This window comes from Carcharodon carcharias, chromosome 16 (genome assembly GCF_017639515.1).
Source record: "Carcharodon carcharias isolate sCarCar2 chromosome 16, sCarCar2.pri, whole genome shotgun sequence".
In the NCBI taxonomy this organism is placed as follows: domain Eukaryota; kingdom Metazoa; phylum Chordata; class Chondrichthyes; order Lamniformes; family Lamnidae; genus Carcharodon; species Carcharodon carcharias.
The window spans coordinates 81,192,343-81,209,780 of NC_054482.1; the positions used below are offsets into that span (position 1 = coordinate 81,192,343).

General features: G+C 43.5%; 2 protein-coding genes across 9 annotated transcripts in view; one reads left to right on the forward strand and one right to left on the reverse strand.

The window, feature by feature from the left end:
- tesk2 (testis associated actin remodelling kinase 2) overlaps window positions 1–2,857 on the reverse strand; it is a 124,388-nt gene extending 121,531 nt beyond the window's left edge. The window contains exon 1 of one of the 5 annotated variants that reach the window (XM_041208083.1): window positions 2,756–2,857. The gene's annotated coding sequence lies outside the window, so the exon portion shown is untranslated. Of the gene's footprint in view, window positions 1–2,746 lie in introns of all 5 variants that reach the window. The other 4 variants (XM_041208085.1, XM_041208082.1, XM_041208084.1 and 1 more) reach the window with 4 other exon arrangements.
- A 336-nt stretch (window positions 2,858–3,193) lies between these two features.
- Window positions 3,194–17,438, forward strand: part of LOC121289048 (mucin-5AC-like) — a 117,130-nt gene continuing 102,885 nt past the window's right edge. Inside the window, exons 1-2 of one of the 4 annotated variants that reach the window (XM_041207983.1) lie at window positions 3,194–3,345; window positions 7,614–7,744. The gene's annotated coding sequence lies outside the window, so the exon portion shown is untranslated. Of the gene's footprint in view, window positions 3,346–3,988; window positions 4,126–7,613; window positions 7,745–17,438 lie in introns of those variants that run through there. The other 3 variants (XM_041207984.1, XM_041207986.1, XM_041207985.1) reach the window with 3 other exon arrangements.

The window sequence follows — 17,438 nt, forward strand, 5'->3', positions numbered from 1 at the left end:
TCCTTGTAACACTTTCTCTGCATGTATACCATTTTATGGTACCAAATATAATGCGTGCTGTTCTTGACGCTAGATTACAAGGCGGATATAGAGGCAGAGGAGAATGCAAAAACAGATTTAAAAGCAGGAAAGGATGAACAGACTGGCTTTCTTTTCTCTTGAATAGAAAAAGGTGAGGGGAGGTCTCAGAGATTTTTTAAATTATGAAAGGTTTTGCTGGAGTGGATAGAGAGAACTTTACCACTTGTGGTGAAAAGGAAAACTATAGGTCATCAATGCACCAAGAAAACACCACAGAATTTTGAAGAAACTTCTATACCCAGAGTGGTGAGAATATAGAACTTGCCAGCACAGGGAATAGCTGAGGCGAATAGTACAGATGCATTTAAGGAGATGCTAGATAAGCATGTGAGGGGAAAAAGGAATGGAAGGTTCTGCTGATAGAGTCAGATGAGAAAGGATGACAAGAGATTCAATTAGAGCATAAGTTTCAGCATGGACTGGTTAGGCTGAATAACCTGTTTCTGTGCCATAAATTCCATGTAATTCTACTTAATACAGTGGTTATTGTGTAATGATTCATTAGGTTGATATGATTTAGCAGATATAGTTTATTGATGGTTGTGATTAAATACACCGGACAGAAAGGCCATGCAAGTCCTAAATTTGACTTGAACAATATATAACAGCAATCACTCTCAGGACGGTCTCTGGGGATGCCACAATGGCCAACAGCACTCCTGCCTGAGGTGGAAGGAGAGGCCATTCAAGTAGTCTGCATAGACATGATAGGCCGAAAGATCTATCTAATTAGTCTCACCCCATGAGCACTATCTTTCCTTTTGAAGCATATGTCCAAATCCCTTTCAAAAGTTATTATTGAACCTGCCTCCAAAGCCCTTTCAGGCAGTGCACTCCAAGTCATAACTCACTGTGTAAAAAAAACCTCTCACCTCATCTCTGGTTCTTTTGCCAATAATTTTAAATTTGTGCCTTTTGGTTAAACAGGTTCTCATTTACTTTCAACATAACTTAAAACACTGAATAAATCTCCCCTTAATCTTCTATGTTCTACAGGAACTTTCTGCGTGCTGTTTGTCCAGTTTCTCCCCGTTTCTTAAATCCCTCATTCTTGAAAAGGGGGGGTGGGGAAATCAGTAACTCAAGTATGAGAGGAAAGAAATCATACTGAACTTTGCCTGAAAATACATCTCCCATTACTTTATAATGATTTCTGTGATGGCCACAAGTCGTACTGTCCAACAATACTTTTGACAAGAATCACTTGGGATGAACATACATTTGCGCAAAACCTTGTAAAGCTGCCACCTAGAACATTACTTTGAATGGAGTAGCTGAATAGCAACACGACAAGGCAAAATAAAAATTGGTGGGTGGCATTTAAACTACCTTCCAAAATGCTGTGTGTTATTTATGTTTTACTGTGACATAGAGATAAAAAAAACTCCAAATATAGGATGCTACAGCAATGATCTGGAAACACATCTGCTCAATGGTTAATTGATTTAATACAAGAAAATTTTTCAAAATTCATTATGAATAGTAGCAAGATATAACAAATCTCTCCACTCACAAGGCTACCTACAAAATTATTTGAGACTTCAGAACTTATTCAGTTATTACAGCATGCCTGACCCATTCTTTTCTTCAAAGATTACAAAGACATTCTGTAAACTATAAAAAGAATAACAAAACCACACAAAGGAAATATTTTTCTGGGATTATTATTATTCAGCCCTTTGCTAAGACTAAATCATCAAAACAGCAAGAAGCCCTCAGTTTTTTGCAAAATGGCAACAAAGTATCATGCTTAATTTATTATTCTGCATTTAAATCTTAATGTAGAATAATTCAATGTTAATTTCCAGCATTATCTGCGTTTTTCTACATTGAAATCTCAAATTCCTATAACAAACTTTAAGGTTTTGGTCTGTCTGACATCTAAGTTCAAACTCTAAAACTTGAAAATTTTCTTTCACGATAAGAATTATCACATTGTTGGGCAGCAAAATTGTCAGTTGTAGAAGTGAAAACAGAAACAGATGCCAGCACTCAGTTCAGATGGCTTACTAGAGAAAAAAAACAACCCTCATAAATATCAACAGAACCACCCAGACATTAACTTACCATCAACAATTTAACATTTTTTAGACTGGCGAGTATGTGAGTTTTATTGAAGTAACAACATAATACTATTAAAAAAAAGGTCAATCTGAACATCAATACGAGCTGCCTGAAGAATTGGAAAACTAGATCAAAAAATGCCAACATCATATATTTAAACAGAAACTGTCCAAACTGTCATCACTACACCCAGTAATATATGGCTTAGAATCATACATATTTTTGTTGAGTTATTTGGGTTGCATTTAATGTTTTAAATATTGAAAATCACAACAAAACGTAAACACAGCGCGTACTCCTTCATCGCCAAGGGGCCTCCCAGCTCACACTTCAGACATCAGAAAACTCATTCGCCTGTGACCACCTCCCCAGACTCCACCTCCCTGATGCCAGTGTAAATAGGAAGGAGTAAGGCCCCAGCTCCTCCAGTGGTAAATGAGCTTGTCTCCGATCGACTGGAGAGCGCGGCCCGACCCCTGGGGCCGGGCCTGACACCCAGACGAAAACCAGACCCAACACAGCACAATAAATAAACAGACCCCCTTTTGGCCAATGCATCTTACTGACCGCCCTCCATTTAAATAGAGACTCCCAAACCCACCTTACTTACTGTTTGTTTATTTGCCCCAGCCGTTCGGGGGCTACGTTTGTCGCCCAGCTACGTCTCTCCGCCTGTGCCCAACCCGAACGCCAGTGGAGATGGGCAGCGGCCCAGAGCCACTCAGCGATCCAGAAGCGGTGCGTGGGTGGGGCAACTCGGCACCACGTGCTCCAACCGTTCTACTTAGCCCGCCTCACCTCGCGCGCCGCACCCCATCCAATGGGCGGAGCAAGAAGGGCCATGAAATTCGATGGAAACACGCAGCAAAATAGTGTGGCGGAGCTTTAGCGCGCCGTGCGTGGAGAGGGCGGAGCTTCAGCGGGCCGCATGGAGAGGGCGGAGCTCCAGCACGCCACACGGATGGGGCGGAGCTTCAGGACGCCGTGCGGAGGGGGCGGAGTTCCACCGCGCGGCCCGGAGGGGGCGGAGCTCCAGCGCGCCGGGCGGAAGGGGCGGTGCTCCAGTGTACGGCAAGGAGGGGAAACGGTTAGCGATTGGAGTCAGCGGGCTGAAGTTGCAAGCTAGGTTCAGCCTATGGCCCAAAGGTGTTCCTACGTCGCAAACATGTTATCAAAGATTCTCCGAAAGCAGCAACTGAGGTGGGTTGCAATTCAGCAGGCACCAGTTCCCATACAATATCTTACTCTCCTGCTGATCGTTGTCGTTGCAAGTGCCATATTTCAGATGAAATGTTAAAGACCAGTACAAAAGCAAAATACTGAAAGGTCCCGCATTACTGAAACAAGAAGTAAACATGCTGGACTTAGGCAATAGGTCTGGCAGCACGCTTTATGTTGATTAAGGGCTGTTGGCCAGGACACCCCTGCTCTTCCTCAAAAGAGTGCCATGAGATATTTTACATCCACCCGAAAGGGCAAATGGGGTCTCTGTTTAATGCTTCATCTGAAAGTCAAGTGCTTTGGCAGTGCAGCATTCTCATTACTACGCTGAAGTGTCAGCATTTGATTTTTGTGCTCAAGGCCCAGATCCACAGCTGACACTAAGAGAGGGTTATGCTGATAAGGTTAGATGGAGAGAGCTTGGAGGAGATTTTTGTGAGGCGTAAACATTGGCATGGACTTGATGGGCTGAATGGCTTGGTTCTTTGCTTAAGCAGAATGTAGAGAATTTTAATTCACATAAACAAGTGTCTTTGGGTCAGGTGGGATGTAAAATGTTAAATATCTGAATTCTAACTAACCTGTGCAGGTCTCATTTTAACAGAGGCAACCAACTCGTTCCCAGGAGTCAGCTTTTCCATTATAATGAAGCTGCATGACTCATTGGACCATCACTGTAAATTTAATCTTGATGGGCTGAGTTTTCAGTCCTCAGGAAACATGTGACAAAAGGGAGATGAAGAGTGCTGTATCCAGGAGGTAAATGCCTTTCTGGTCATCTGTTGAGTGAGTTTACCTGTTTCACCCACCCCTATGATTGGATAACCCACTCCACCCCCCAACTGTTTCATTTTGTCTTCTGTCCTCATAGAGTCATAGAGTTATACATCACAGAAACAGGCCCTTCGGCCCATCATGTCCATGCTGCACATCAAGCACCTATCTAATCTAATCCCATTTTCCAGCACTCAGCCTGCAGCCCCGTATGCTATGGCATTTCAAGTGCTCATCTAAATACTTCTTGAATATTGTGAGGGTACCTGCCTCTACCATCCCCTCAGGCACAGTGTGTTCCAGATTTCAACCACCCTCTGGGTGAAAAATGTTTTCCTCAAATCCCCTCTAAACCTCCTGCCTCTTACCTTAAAGCTATGCCCTCTAGTTATTGACAACTCCACTAAGGGGAAAAGTTTCTTCCTATCTACCCCATCTAATCCCCTATGTCCTCTGAGTTCCCCTGACCCTGGTCCCCGATCTTTTTTGTGATCTTTGAATCTTCCTCACCACCTCCCACAGCAGAAATAAAACTGTGAATGTTTTTTATTCATTCATGGGATGTGGGCTTCACTGCCTGGTTCAGCATTTATTGCCCATCCCCAATTGCCCTTGTGAAGGTGGTGGTGAGCTACCTTCTTGAACTGCTGCAGTCCATCTGGTGTACGTAGACCCAGAGTGCTGTTAGGAAGGGAGTTCTGGGATTTTGACCCAGTGACAGTGAAGGAACGGATATATATTTCCAAATCAGGATGGTGAGTGACTTGGAGGGGAACTTACAGTTGGTGATATTCCCAACTATATGCTGCCCTTGTCCTTCTAGATAGTAGTGGTCGTGGGTTTGGAAGGTGCTGTCTAAGGATCCTTGGTAAATTCCTGCAGTGCCTCGTAGATGGTACACACTGCTGCTACTGTGCATCGGTGGTGGAGGAGTGAATGTTTGTGGGTGTGGTACCAATCAAGCGGGATGCTTTGTCCTGGATGGTGTCAAACTTTTTGAGTGCTGTGGGAGCTGCACTCATCCAGGCAAGTGGAGAGTATTTCATCACACTCCTGACACATGCCTTGTAGATGGTGGACAGGATTTGAGGAGTCAGAGGGTGAGTTACTCATTGCAGGATTACGGGTCTTTGACCTGCTCTTGTAGCTGCAGTATTTTAATGGCTAGTCCAGTTCAGTTTCTGGTCAATGTTAACCCCCAAGATGTTGATAGTGGGCGTTCAAGGATGGTAATGCCATTGAACGTCAAGGGTGAAGGTTAGATTCTCTCTTGTTGGACATGGTCAATGCCTGGCACTTGTGTGGCGCAAATGTTACTTGCCGTTTGTCAGCCCAAGCCTGAATATTGTCCAGGTCTTGCTGCATATGGACATGGATTGCTTCAGTATCTGAGGAGTCGTGAATAGTGCTGAACATTGTGCAATCATCAGCGAGCATCCCCACTTCTGATCTTATGATCATTCATGAAGCAGCTGACAATGGTTGGGCTGAGGACACTACTCTGAAGAACTCCTGCAGTGATGTCCTGGAGCTGAGATGACTGACCTCCAACAACCAAGACCATCATCCTTTGTGCTAGGTATGACTCCAACCAGCAGAGAGTCTCCCCCCTGATTCCCATTGACTCCAATTTTGCTAGGGCTCCTTGATGCCACACTCAGTCAAATGGGCCTTGATGTCAAGGCAGTCGTTCTCACCTCACCTCGGGAGTTCAGCTCTTTTGTCCATGTTTGAACCAAGGCTGTAATGAGGTCAGGAGCTGAGTGGCCCCGGCAGAACCCAACCCGGGCATCAGTGAGCAAGTCATTGCTAGACACGTGCCGCTTGATGGCTCTGTTGATGACCCCTTCCATTACTTTACTGATGATCGAGAATAGACTGATGGGCCATAATTGGCTGGGTTGGATTTGTCCTCCTTTTTGTGTACAGGACACACCTGGGCAATTTTCCACATAGCCGGGTAGATGCCAGCGTTGTAGCTGTACTGGAACAGCTTGGCTAGGGGAGTAGCAAGTTCTGGAGCACAAGTCTTCAGTACCATTGCCATAATGTTGTCAGGGCCCATAGCCTTTGCTCTATCCAGTGCCTTCAGCTGTTTCTTGATATCATATGTAGTCGAATTGGTTGAATATTGGCATCTGTGATGCTGGGGACATCCGGAGGAGGCTGAGATGGAACATCCACTCAGCAGTTCTGGCTGAAGATTATAGCAAATGCTTCAGCTTTATCTTTTGCACTGATCTGCTGGGCTCCTCCATCATTGAGGATGGGGATATTTGTGGAGCCTCCTCCTCCAGTGAACTGTTTAATTGTCCACCACCGTTCACAACTGGATGTGGCAGGACTGCAGAGCTTAGATCTGATCTGCTGGTTGTGGGATCGCTTAGTCCTGTCTACCACTTACTGCTTATGCTATTTGGCATGCAAGTAGTCCTGTGTTATAGCTTCACCAGGTTGACATATTTAGGTATGCCTGGTGCTGCTCCTGGCATGCCCTCCTGCACTCTTCATTGAACCAGGGTTGATCCCCTAGCTTGATGGTAATGGTAGAGTGGGAGATATGCCAGGCCATGAGATTATAGATTGTGTTCAAGTACAATCCTGCTACAGCTGATGGCTCACAGTGCCTCATGGATGCCCAGTCTTGATTTGCCAGATCTGTTTGAAATCTATCCCATTTAGCACAGTGGTAGTGCCATGCAGCATGATGGAGGGTATCCTCAATGTGAGGGCGGGACTTCATCTCCACAACAACTGTGCGGTGGTCACTCCTACCAATACTGTCATGGATAATTGCATCTGTGACAGGCAGGTTGGTGAGGATGAGGTCAAGTATGTTCTTCCCTATTGTTGGTTCCCTCACCACCTGTCGCAGACCCAGTCTACCAGCTATGTCCTTTAGGACTCAGCCAGATTGGTCAATAGCAGTGCCAATTAGTTTGGGAAGGGCCTTTCCCAGCAAATGATTTTTTTTTTTTTGAATTCCTTTCCATTAACTTCAACCTTGAACAAGCAATTACTAAAACAAAAACCTCCCGTGATTCATAAAGGCAGAGAGATTTGAGTTTTAAAATGATCTGAGACTTTGACTGTCTTCCTCAGGTAACTATTATTTCCAACACTCATCCACTGTCCATAGGACCATGGCGGTTACAGTGAATTTCTTTGTCACCTCCAGTGTCACTGTTCTAAGCTTGTGAGTAAGCCCTTTCGTTCTCCAACTCCAGGAGCTGCTCACATTCCCAATTCATCTAAGGTCTGATCCCCAAAGTATGGGACCTCTTCTTGAGACATTTTTTTTCTGTGAAAAAATCTATATGAAAAACACCTAATTACTTTATACTGCTTTGTAAAAAAAATAATAAAAGGTAAACTTTAGTGACTTTTCAGGTTGGTTCTAGGCCATTTCAGAAGTTTTATGTCATTCATCTCTCAGTGCTATGCCTTAACAGAGTTGTGGCATCTTTTTTCAGCTTCTTATAATGCCATATGCTTGCTCAGTTAAATAGACCAGCGTGGGTGACCTTCACAAGATCCCAGGTACAACATTGACATCACTACGTTTCAACACATTTGCAGCAAGAAAATTGATGTGCACGATGAGGTAAAGAGTCCAATTGATCGCATTCACTGTCAGTAGTGCTATTGCAGCAATTTCTGGCCCATTGGCTATTGAAACACAGGGACACTTGTCCAAAGTGTCTGGAAATTTTAGAATTGCTTGCAGGCCACCACCAGCTGAGAATGAACATTTTTAAATTAGACTAATCAATTACGAATCATTAATCAGTTTTTTGAATGCTTCTTTAGCATATTAATGTAAGCCTTTCAGAAATTATTGTATTTACAGTAACATACACACTGTACAATGGCGCCTGCAGTCACAATTGGGATATATGGACAGGATTCTTCTTTTTCACAGAAGGAAAGTGAATGGAAATTTCAGAGATTGAGTTACTCAAAATCTCTCTCTCATAACTCCAAGCATTTGGTTACAGAGGTGGCATTAGGAGGGAGCCAAGAGCAAGACGTCTGGCTGTGTTCTCTGAGGAGATAAGTAACAAATACATGGTGAAGGAAAAAGTACCAATTTCTTTCCAACTGTTTGTGATGATGTCATCTGAACTTTCCATGTGTTGTTATTCACTTCCAGCTATCAGATGTCATGCATGTTCCTGCATTATTGCAACTGCACTCTGATGCTCTTCTGGTGCTAGAGACAATATTACATTTTTTCCACTTACCCATAACTAAACAATGACCCAAAAAGATTCTCATAATGTTGTGTGACCTATTGTTACAAATGGTTTTCCTAACTTTGGTACAAACTTTCTGTAATAAACTTAAAAATGTGTACAAAAGAAATGTCATCCTTGAAATGTAGCAGAGTTCAGATCCAAATGGTAACGGGAACATCTGATGCTGTCATTAAACATTTTGATGTAAACTATGAAGACGTTTTACTTAACCTTAAATGTAGTGGAAAATTGAGAAGCACACATTTCTTATTCGTTGGGTATGTCACAAAAAATTCTCATAATATTATTGTGAATTATTGTAAAAGTAGGTTAATAGTGGAGTTTGGATGGTTTCTCTGTGTGTGCGTGTATGGGATTGAATTGAATTGATGACAGCTGGTCTGGAGGCTTTAACTCATTTAGAGAAGCTAGGTTTGAAATGCTAAATATGTAAACATGGCTGAAGTTTTAGAATGTGAGCTGAGAAGAATTTACATTTTTAGATAAATCAGGGTAGTTTGAATTTCAGATAGATGGTAGTATGTTATACCAAGCCAGAGAAGCTAGGTCAAGCAGCGTGTTTATTTTTCCCAAAGGTTACTGGTAATATTACCACCATGAAAAGATTTATATTATGAGAAAGGTAAAGTTCCAACGACATATGGGATTTACATTAAAAGGGAGAAACTTGTGCAAAGGAGAAGAGGCTATGTGTCAAGAAAGGCATTATAAGATCTACCAAAAGTTGTGAAAAGCCTCCAGTATTTGTGCATCAAGCCTGCTGTCTACAGATACTAAAGCTGGGGAAAGCCATTTTGAATTCTACTGTCCAGGGTATTGTGTTAACTTGCCTGTATCTGTTTAAATCTATTCTTTTTACCGTTGCCTTAATGGGAGTGTAACTGGAAGCCAGATTAATTAGGGGTTTTAGGGGTTATTATAGTAGTAATTTGTAGACCTATGTATGTGCTTGAAATATTTTCTTTTGTTAATAAATGTTTAATTTAGTTTTCTAAAAAGTCTCTAAAGTCTTGGTGGACTTTTTACGTCTGAATTCAGTATTTAAGGGTAAGTTAACAGAGCTGGCAGATAAGTTGCGGTTGAGGTTACCGATAGGGGCAAAGAAAGCAGACATAGTTGAAAGCACAGCATTTGAAGTTGAAAGTGATACCTAACACCAGTGAGTCACAGCTGGAGATAGTGAGATTTCAGTTAGAAATGAAGAGGCTTGAATTTGAACAAGCAAAGGAACTGAAAAAACTTGAATTGGAGGCAAAAGAAAAAGAATTGGAAATGAAAAAAACTGGAACTAGAGGCAGCAGAAAAAGAAAGGGATAAAGAGAGATTATTTAAAAAAGAATTGGAAATGTGAAAACTTGATCTCCAGAAGGAAGAATTGGCAATGGAGGAAAGAGAAAAGAAAAGAGACAGAGAGTACCAACTCAAGAAGTTGGACCTTAAAAAAGTGACATCAGATACTGAGGAAAGGTCTGATGATGAAAAAACCATTAACCTAAAGCCCAGAGGGGAGATGTTTAAATTTGTGCAAGCTCTTCCTAAGTTTGAGGAAAGAGATCTGGAGGCGTTCTTTATTTCATTTGAGAAGATAACTAAACAGATGAAATGGCGACAAGAAAATTGAACGTTGTTGTTACAATCTAGCTTGGTGGGTAGAGCACATGAGGTTTATGCTTCACTGTCAGAAGAAATGTCAGTGGACTATGATGTGGTAAGAAAGGCCATTTTGAGTGTATATGAGTTGGTTCCTGAAGCATACAGGCAGAAATTTAAGAATATAAGAAAACAGCCTGGGCAAACTTATATCGAGCTTGAGAGAGTAAAACAAAGTAATTTCGACCGGTGGAAATAGGCATTAAAGATTGAGAGAACATATGCAGTTCTTAAAGAATTAATTCTTTTGGAAGAATTTAAAGATTCAATTCCTTCAGTAGTGAGAACTCATGTGGAGGAACAGAGGGTTAAAACGGGAAGAGAAGCAGCAGAGATAGCTGATGATAATGGATTAGTTCATAGATCTAAACCTTTTTTTTGTCACACTTTTAAATCAGAGGATAGAAAGTGCGAAGGTGAAAGGAAGATGGGTAGTCAGGGAAGAGAAAGAGTCTGTGGAAATTGCCAAGAAGTTTTTTCTCAGACTAAAAAGGAAGGTGCCAAGGGTAGAAGTGAAACTCAAAAATTGAAGTGTTTTCATTGTAATGAAGATGGGCACACGAAGTCAGTGTGTTGGAAATTACAGGGAAAATCTGTTGGAATTATTGGGATGCAGAGGTAAAAGTACTGTGTGTTCTTAGGTTCAGGCACAGGAAAAAGCAGTGGTTTGTGTACAGGTTGAACAGGAAAAATCAGTGATAGGTAAAGATGTGGGAATGTGTTCACAATTTACCCAAGGGGGTTCTGAGGAGCAAGTTGCAGAAATGTTTAAAGCTTTTGTATGTGAAGGGGAAGTATTTCCATATATACAGGGTGGAGTTGGTAAAGATATTAAAATTTTAAGAGACACAGGGTTGGTCAATCCTTAATATTGTAGGATAGCGATACTTGTTGTTCAGAGCGAGTATTGCAGGAACAGGTGATAATAAATGGGGCTCGTGGAGATGCTAGACCTATTCCATTGTGGAAGATAAATTTAAAGAGTATGTAGAAAACGGGTGAGATGATTGTTGGGGTTGTGGAAAAATTGCCCATTGAAGGGTTCGATTTATTTTATGTAACGGTATAGCTGGAACACAGATGTGGGTGATGCCTATGGTAGCTGAGCAACCTGTAGTGATGTTTTCAACAGAAGTGTTGCAGAAAGAGCATCCTGGATTGTTTCCAGATTGTGTGGTAACAAGATCACAAGCTCACAGGTTGAAACAGGAAGAAAAGCAAGTTAAAAGGTAGGGAAAAGGTATTGAAGTTCAATGAGCTGACAGTCTTTAATAAGATTGTTCAGGAAGAAAGAATGGGAGATAATGCAGCTGAGGTATTTAGCTCATGGCAGTTGGTAGAGTTACAGCAAAAGGATCCACAAATAAAACAGTTATATCACACAGCTTACGCAGAAAAAGAGGCAGAATGTGGTTCAGAGTGTTATTACTTTAAGGATAATATGTTAATGAGAAAGTGGCAGCCATTATCAGGTTTCAGCAGATGAAAACTGGAGGGAAGCACATCAGATTGTTATACCATTTGGAAATTGAAATGAGATCCTGAGAATAGCTCATGAAATTCCAATAGGGGCACATTTAGGAAGTAGAAAGACACAGGTGAAAATACAAAAACATTTTTTTTGGCCTGGGCTCCATAGAGATGTAGTCAAATTCTGTAGAACATGTCACACATAGAGTCATAGAGGTCTACAGCACAGAAAAAGGCCCTTCGGCCCATCGAGCCTGCACTAGTCAAACAAGTACCTAACTATTCTAATCCCATTTTCGAGGCCCATAGTCTTGTATGCCATGGCATCACAAGTGCACATCCAAATACTTCTTAAACGTTATAAGGGTTTCTACCTCTACCACCCTTTCAGGCAGTGAGTTCCAGATTCCCACCACCCTCTGGGTGAAAAAATTCTTCCTCACATCCTCTCTAAATTTCCTGCCGCTTACCTTAAATTTATGCCCCCTGGTTATTGATCCCTCCACCAAGGGGAAAAGTTCCTTCCTATATACACTATCTATGCCCCTCATAATTTTATACACCCCAATCATGTCCCCCCTCAATCTCCTCTGCTCCAGGGAAAATAACCCCAGTCTATCCAACCTCTCCTCATCACCAAAACTCTCTAGCCCAGGCAACATCCTAGTAAATCTCCTTTGCACTTTCTCTAGTGCAGTCACATCCTTCCAATAATGGGGATTCCAGAACTGCACGCAATACTCTAGCTGTGGCATAACCAGCATTTTGTACAGTTCCAGCATAACCTCCCTGCTCTTATGGTCTATGCCTTGGCTAATAAAGGCAAGTATCCCATATGCCTTCTCAACCACCTTAACTACCTGTCCCGCTACCTGAAAGGACTGGTGGACATGCACACCAAGGTCCTTTTGATCCTCGGTACTTCCCAGGGTCCTACCATTCATCATGTATTCCCATGCCTTTTTTGTCCTGCCCAAGTTAATCACCTCACACTTATCCGGATTAAATTCCATTTGCCACTGATCAGCTCATCTGACCAGCCCATCTATATCCTCCTGTAATCTAAGGCTATCCTCCTCATTATTTACCACCCCACCAATTTTCATGTCATTCACGAACTTACTGATCAACCCTCCTACATTCAAATCTAAATTGTTTATATATACCACAAACAGCAAAGGATCCAAAACAAAAACAATTACCTGGAAAAACCCAGCAGGTCTGGCAGCATCGGCAGAGAAGAAGAGTCGACGTTTCGAGTCCTCATGACCCTTCAACAGAACTAGGTGAATCCAAGGAAAGGGGTGAAATATAAGCTGGTTTAAGGTATGTGGGGGGGTTGGGTGGGGGGAGAGAAGTGGAGGGGGGTGGTGTGGTTGTAGGGACAGGCAAGCAGTGATAGAAGCAGATCATCAAAAGATGTCACAGACAAGAGAACAAAAGAACACGTAGGTGTTGAAGTTGGTGATATTATCTAAACGAATGTGCTAATTAAGAATGGATGGTAGGGCATTCAAGTTATAGCTCTAGTGGGGGTGGGGGGAGCATAGAAGATTTAAAAATATTTAAAAATAATGGAAATAGGTGGGAAAAAAAATCTATATAATTTATTGGAAAAAACAAAAGGAAGGGGGAAGAAACAGAAAGGGGGTGGGGATGGAGGAGGGAGTTCAAGACCTAAAGTTGTTGAATTCAATATTCAGTCCGGAAGGCTGTAAAGTGCCTATCGGAAGATGAGGTGCTGTTCCTCCAGTTTGCGTTGGGCTTCACTGGAACAATGCAGCAAGCCAAGGACAGACATGTGGGCAAGAGAGCAGAGTGGAGTGTTGAAACGGCAAGCGACAGGAAGGTTTGGGTCATTCTTGCGGACAGACTGCAGGTGTTCTGCAAAGCGGTCGCCCAGTTTACATTTGGTCTCTCCAATGTAGAGGAGACCACATTGGGAGCAACGAATACAGTAGACTAAGTTGGGGGAAATGCAAGTGAAATGCTGCTTCACTTGAAAGGAGTGTTTGGGCCCTTGGACGGTGAGGAGAGAGGAAGTGAAGGGGCAGGTGTTACATTTTTTGCGTGGGCATAGGGAGGTGCCATAGGTAGGGGTTGAGGAGTAGGGGGTGATGGAGGAGTGGACCAGGGTGTCCCGGAGGGAACAATCCCTACGGAATGCTGCCGGGGGGGGTGAAGGGAAGATGTGTTTGGTGGTGGCATCATGCTGGAAATGGCGGAGGATGATCCTTTGAATGCGGAGGCTGGTGGGGTGATAAGTGAGGACAAGGGGGACCCTATCATGTTTCTGGGAGGGAGGAGAAGGCGTGAGGGCGGATGCGCGGGAGATGGGCCGGACACGGTTGAAGGCCCTGACAACGACCATGGGTGGAAAACCTCAGTTAAGGAAGAAGGAGGACATGTCAGAGGAATTGTTTTTGAAGGTAGCATCATCAGAGCAGATGCGACGGAGGCGAAGGAACTGAGAGAATGGGATGGAGTCCTTACAGGAAGCGGGGTGTGAGGAGCTGTAGTCGAGGTAGCTGTGGGAGTCGGTAGGCTTGTAATGGATATTGGTGGACAGTCTATCACCAGAGATTGAGACAGAGAGGTCAAGGAAGGGAAGGGAAGTGTCAGAGATGGACCACGTGAAAATGATGGAGCGGTGGAGATTGGAAGCAAAATTAATAAATTTTTCCAAGACCCGACGAGAGCATGAAGCTGCACTGAAGTAACCATCAATGTACCGGAGAAAGAGTTGTGGAAGGGGGCCGGAGTAGGACTGGAACAAGGAATGTTCCACATACCCCATAAAGAGACAGGCATAGCTGGGGCCCATGCGGGTACCCATAGCCACACCTTTTATTTGGAGGAAGTGAGAGGAGTTGAAGGAGAAATTGTTCAGTGTGAGAACAAGTTCAGCCAGACGGAGGAGAGTAGTGGTGGATGGGGATTGTTCGGGCCTCTGTTCAAGGAAGAAGCTAAGGGCCCTCAGACCATCCTGGTGGGGGATGGAGGTGTAGAGGGATTGGACATCCAAGTTGACGAGGAAGCGGTTGGGGCCAGGGAACTGAAAATTGTTGATGTGACATAAGGTGTCAGAGGAATCACGGATGTAGGTGGGAAGGGACTGGACAAGGGGAGAGAGAAGGGAGTCAAGATAACAAGAAATGAGTTCTGTGGGGCAGGAGCAAGCTGACACAATCGGTCTACCGGGACACTTCTGTTTGTGGATTTTGGGTAGGAGGTAGAAGCAGGCCATCCGAGGTTGGGCGACTATCAGGTTGGAAGCTGTGGGAGGGAGGTCCCCAGAGGAGATGAGGTTAGTGACAGTCCTGGAAACAATGGCTTGATGTTCAGTGGTGGGGTCATGGTCCAGGGATTGGTAGGAGGAAGTGTCTGCGAGTTGACGCTCAGCCTCCGCGAGGTAGAGGTCAGTGCACCAGACAACAACAGCACCACCCTTGTCATCAGGTTTGATGACAATGTCAGGGTTGGACCTGAGAGAACGGAGTGCAGTAAGTTCAGAGAGAGAGAGATTAGAATGGGTGAGAGGAGCAGAGAAATTGAGACGATTAATGTCGCGCCGACAGTTCTCAATGAAAAGATCAAGAGAAGGTAAGAATCCAGAGGGAGGGGTCCAGGTGGAGGGAGAATATTGGAGGTGGGTAAAAGGATCAGTTGAACAGGGAGACGACTCCTACCCAAAGAAGTGAGCCCGGAGACAAAGATGGCGGAAGAAGAGTTCAGCATCGTGCTGAGCCTGAAATTCATTGAGGTGAGGGCGTAAGCGTATGAAACTAAGTCCTTTGCTGAGCACTGAACGTTCAGCATCGGAGAGGGGAAGGTCAGGGGGTATAGTGAATACACGGCTTGGGCTGGGATTGGAAGACGGGGTGGGGATGGAGGGACAGGCAGGGGTGGAGGGTCCTAGATGGGTGTTGGTGTCAATGAGTTGTTGGAGCTTGCGTTCCTTAGCACTTGAGAGAAAGAGAAAAAGTTTCTTGTTGAGGCGTCGGGTGAGACAAAGAATAAAATGAAACTAGGGGCACGCGCAGCTTTGAAAAAGGGTACGGCGGTGCCGCTGGAGGGAGAGGTCGAGTGTGTTCATATGGCGGCGCATGGTACTGAGTGTGGATCTCAGAATGTGACGGGAACAGCAGTCCTAGAAACGTTTTATGTCCCGGAGATACCTGTAATCCTGGGTGGGTTCAAAACATGAGGGGTGGAATTTCAGTTGAAATCCACGTGGGGTAAGTCGGAGACGGAGACAGTCACTGAGAAAGGAGATATGGCTGTGAAAGCGGGTTTTAGTAAACACCTTGTCAAACAAAGGGATCCAACACTAATCCCTGTGGAATCCCACTGGACACAGGCATCCAGTCACAAAAACACCCCTCGACCATCACCCTCTGCATCCTGCCACTCAGCCAATTTGCCAAATTGCCTTAGATCCCATGGACTCTTACCTTCGTTAACAGTCTCCCATGCGGGACCTTATCAAAAGCCACGTCAAATGAATTGCCCTCATCTACACACCTGGCCACCTCTTCGAAAAATTCAATCAAGTTGTTCAGACATGACCGCCCCTTAACAAAACTATGCTGACTGTCCTTGATTAATCCCTGCCTTTCCAAGTGTAGATTAATTCTGTCCCTCAGAATTGCTTCCAATAGTTTCCCCACCACTGAGGTTAGACTGACTGGCCTGTAGTTCCCTGGTTTATCCCTTCCTCCCTTCTTGAATAATGGTACCACATTGGTTGTCCCCCAGTACTCTGGCACCTTTCCTGTGGCCAGAGAGCTATTGAAAATTATTGCCAGCGCCCCTGCTATCTCCTCCATTGCCTCACTCAGCAGCCTGGGATACATTTCATCCAGGCCTGGAGATTTATCTACTTTTAAGCCTGCCAGAACACATAGAACCTCCTCCCTTTCTATTCTAATTTTTAAAATTATATCACTTCTGCCTGATTTCCATACCCATGTTGTCCCCCTCACTTGTGAACACTGACAAAAAGTATTCACTTAGAATGAATGAAAGAATGAAAATGTCAGTTGTTAGGGAAACCACAAGCAGTGATTAAGCCGGCGCTTTTAATTCCAATTCAGACATTTGAAGAACCTTTTACTCGGATCATGATTGATTGTGTAGGACCCGTCCCTAAGACTAAAATTGGAAATCAGTACTTACTGACAATAATGGATGTTTCTACAAGGTTTCCTGAAGCGACATCTTTAAGAAATATTACAACAAAGAGAATTGTGGAAGAGTTGACTAAATTTTTTTTACAAGATATGGTTTACCAAAAGAAATACATTCAGATCAGGTTTCAAATTTCACATCACGGCTGTTTAAGGAAGTAATGAACAGTTTGCTGATAAAACAATTTAAGTCAACAGCTTACCATCCTGAATCACAAGGGGTGTTGGAAGGATGGCATCAAACTTAAAAAACTATGATGAGGGAGTATAGTCAGGACTACACACAGGATTGGGCTGGGAAAGTCCATTCTTGTTATTTTCCATTGGGGTGCTCCTAATGCACCAACTGGATTTAGTCCTTGTGAATTAGCCTATGGTCACTAGGTAAGGGAACCACTGAAATTGATTCATGAGAAATTGGTAGATCAAAATTCAGAAACTACTGTCCTGGATTAAATATCAAACTTCATAGAAAGATTGGACAGAGCATGTGAGTTAGCTAGTGAACATTTAAAGATATCTCAACAAGTGATGAAAGTGAAGACAAATAGGAAAGCTACAGCTTGTAGTTTTGTTGCGGGGGGCAAAGTGTTAGTTCTGTTACCAGTACTAGGTAACTTGTTAAAGGCAAGGTTTAGTGGGACCTACAGGATTGAAAACTCTTTTCTTCTCCGCCGATGCTGCCAGACCTACTGAGTTTTTCCAGATAATTCTGTTTTTGTTTTGGATT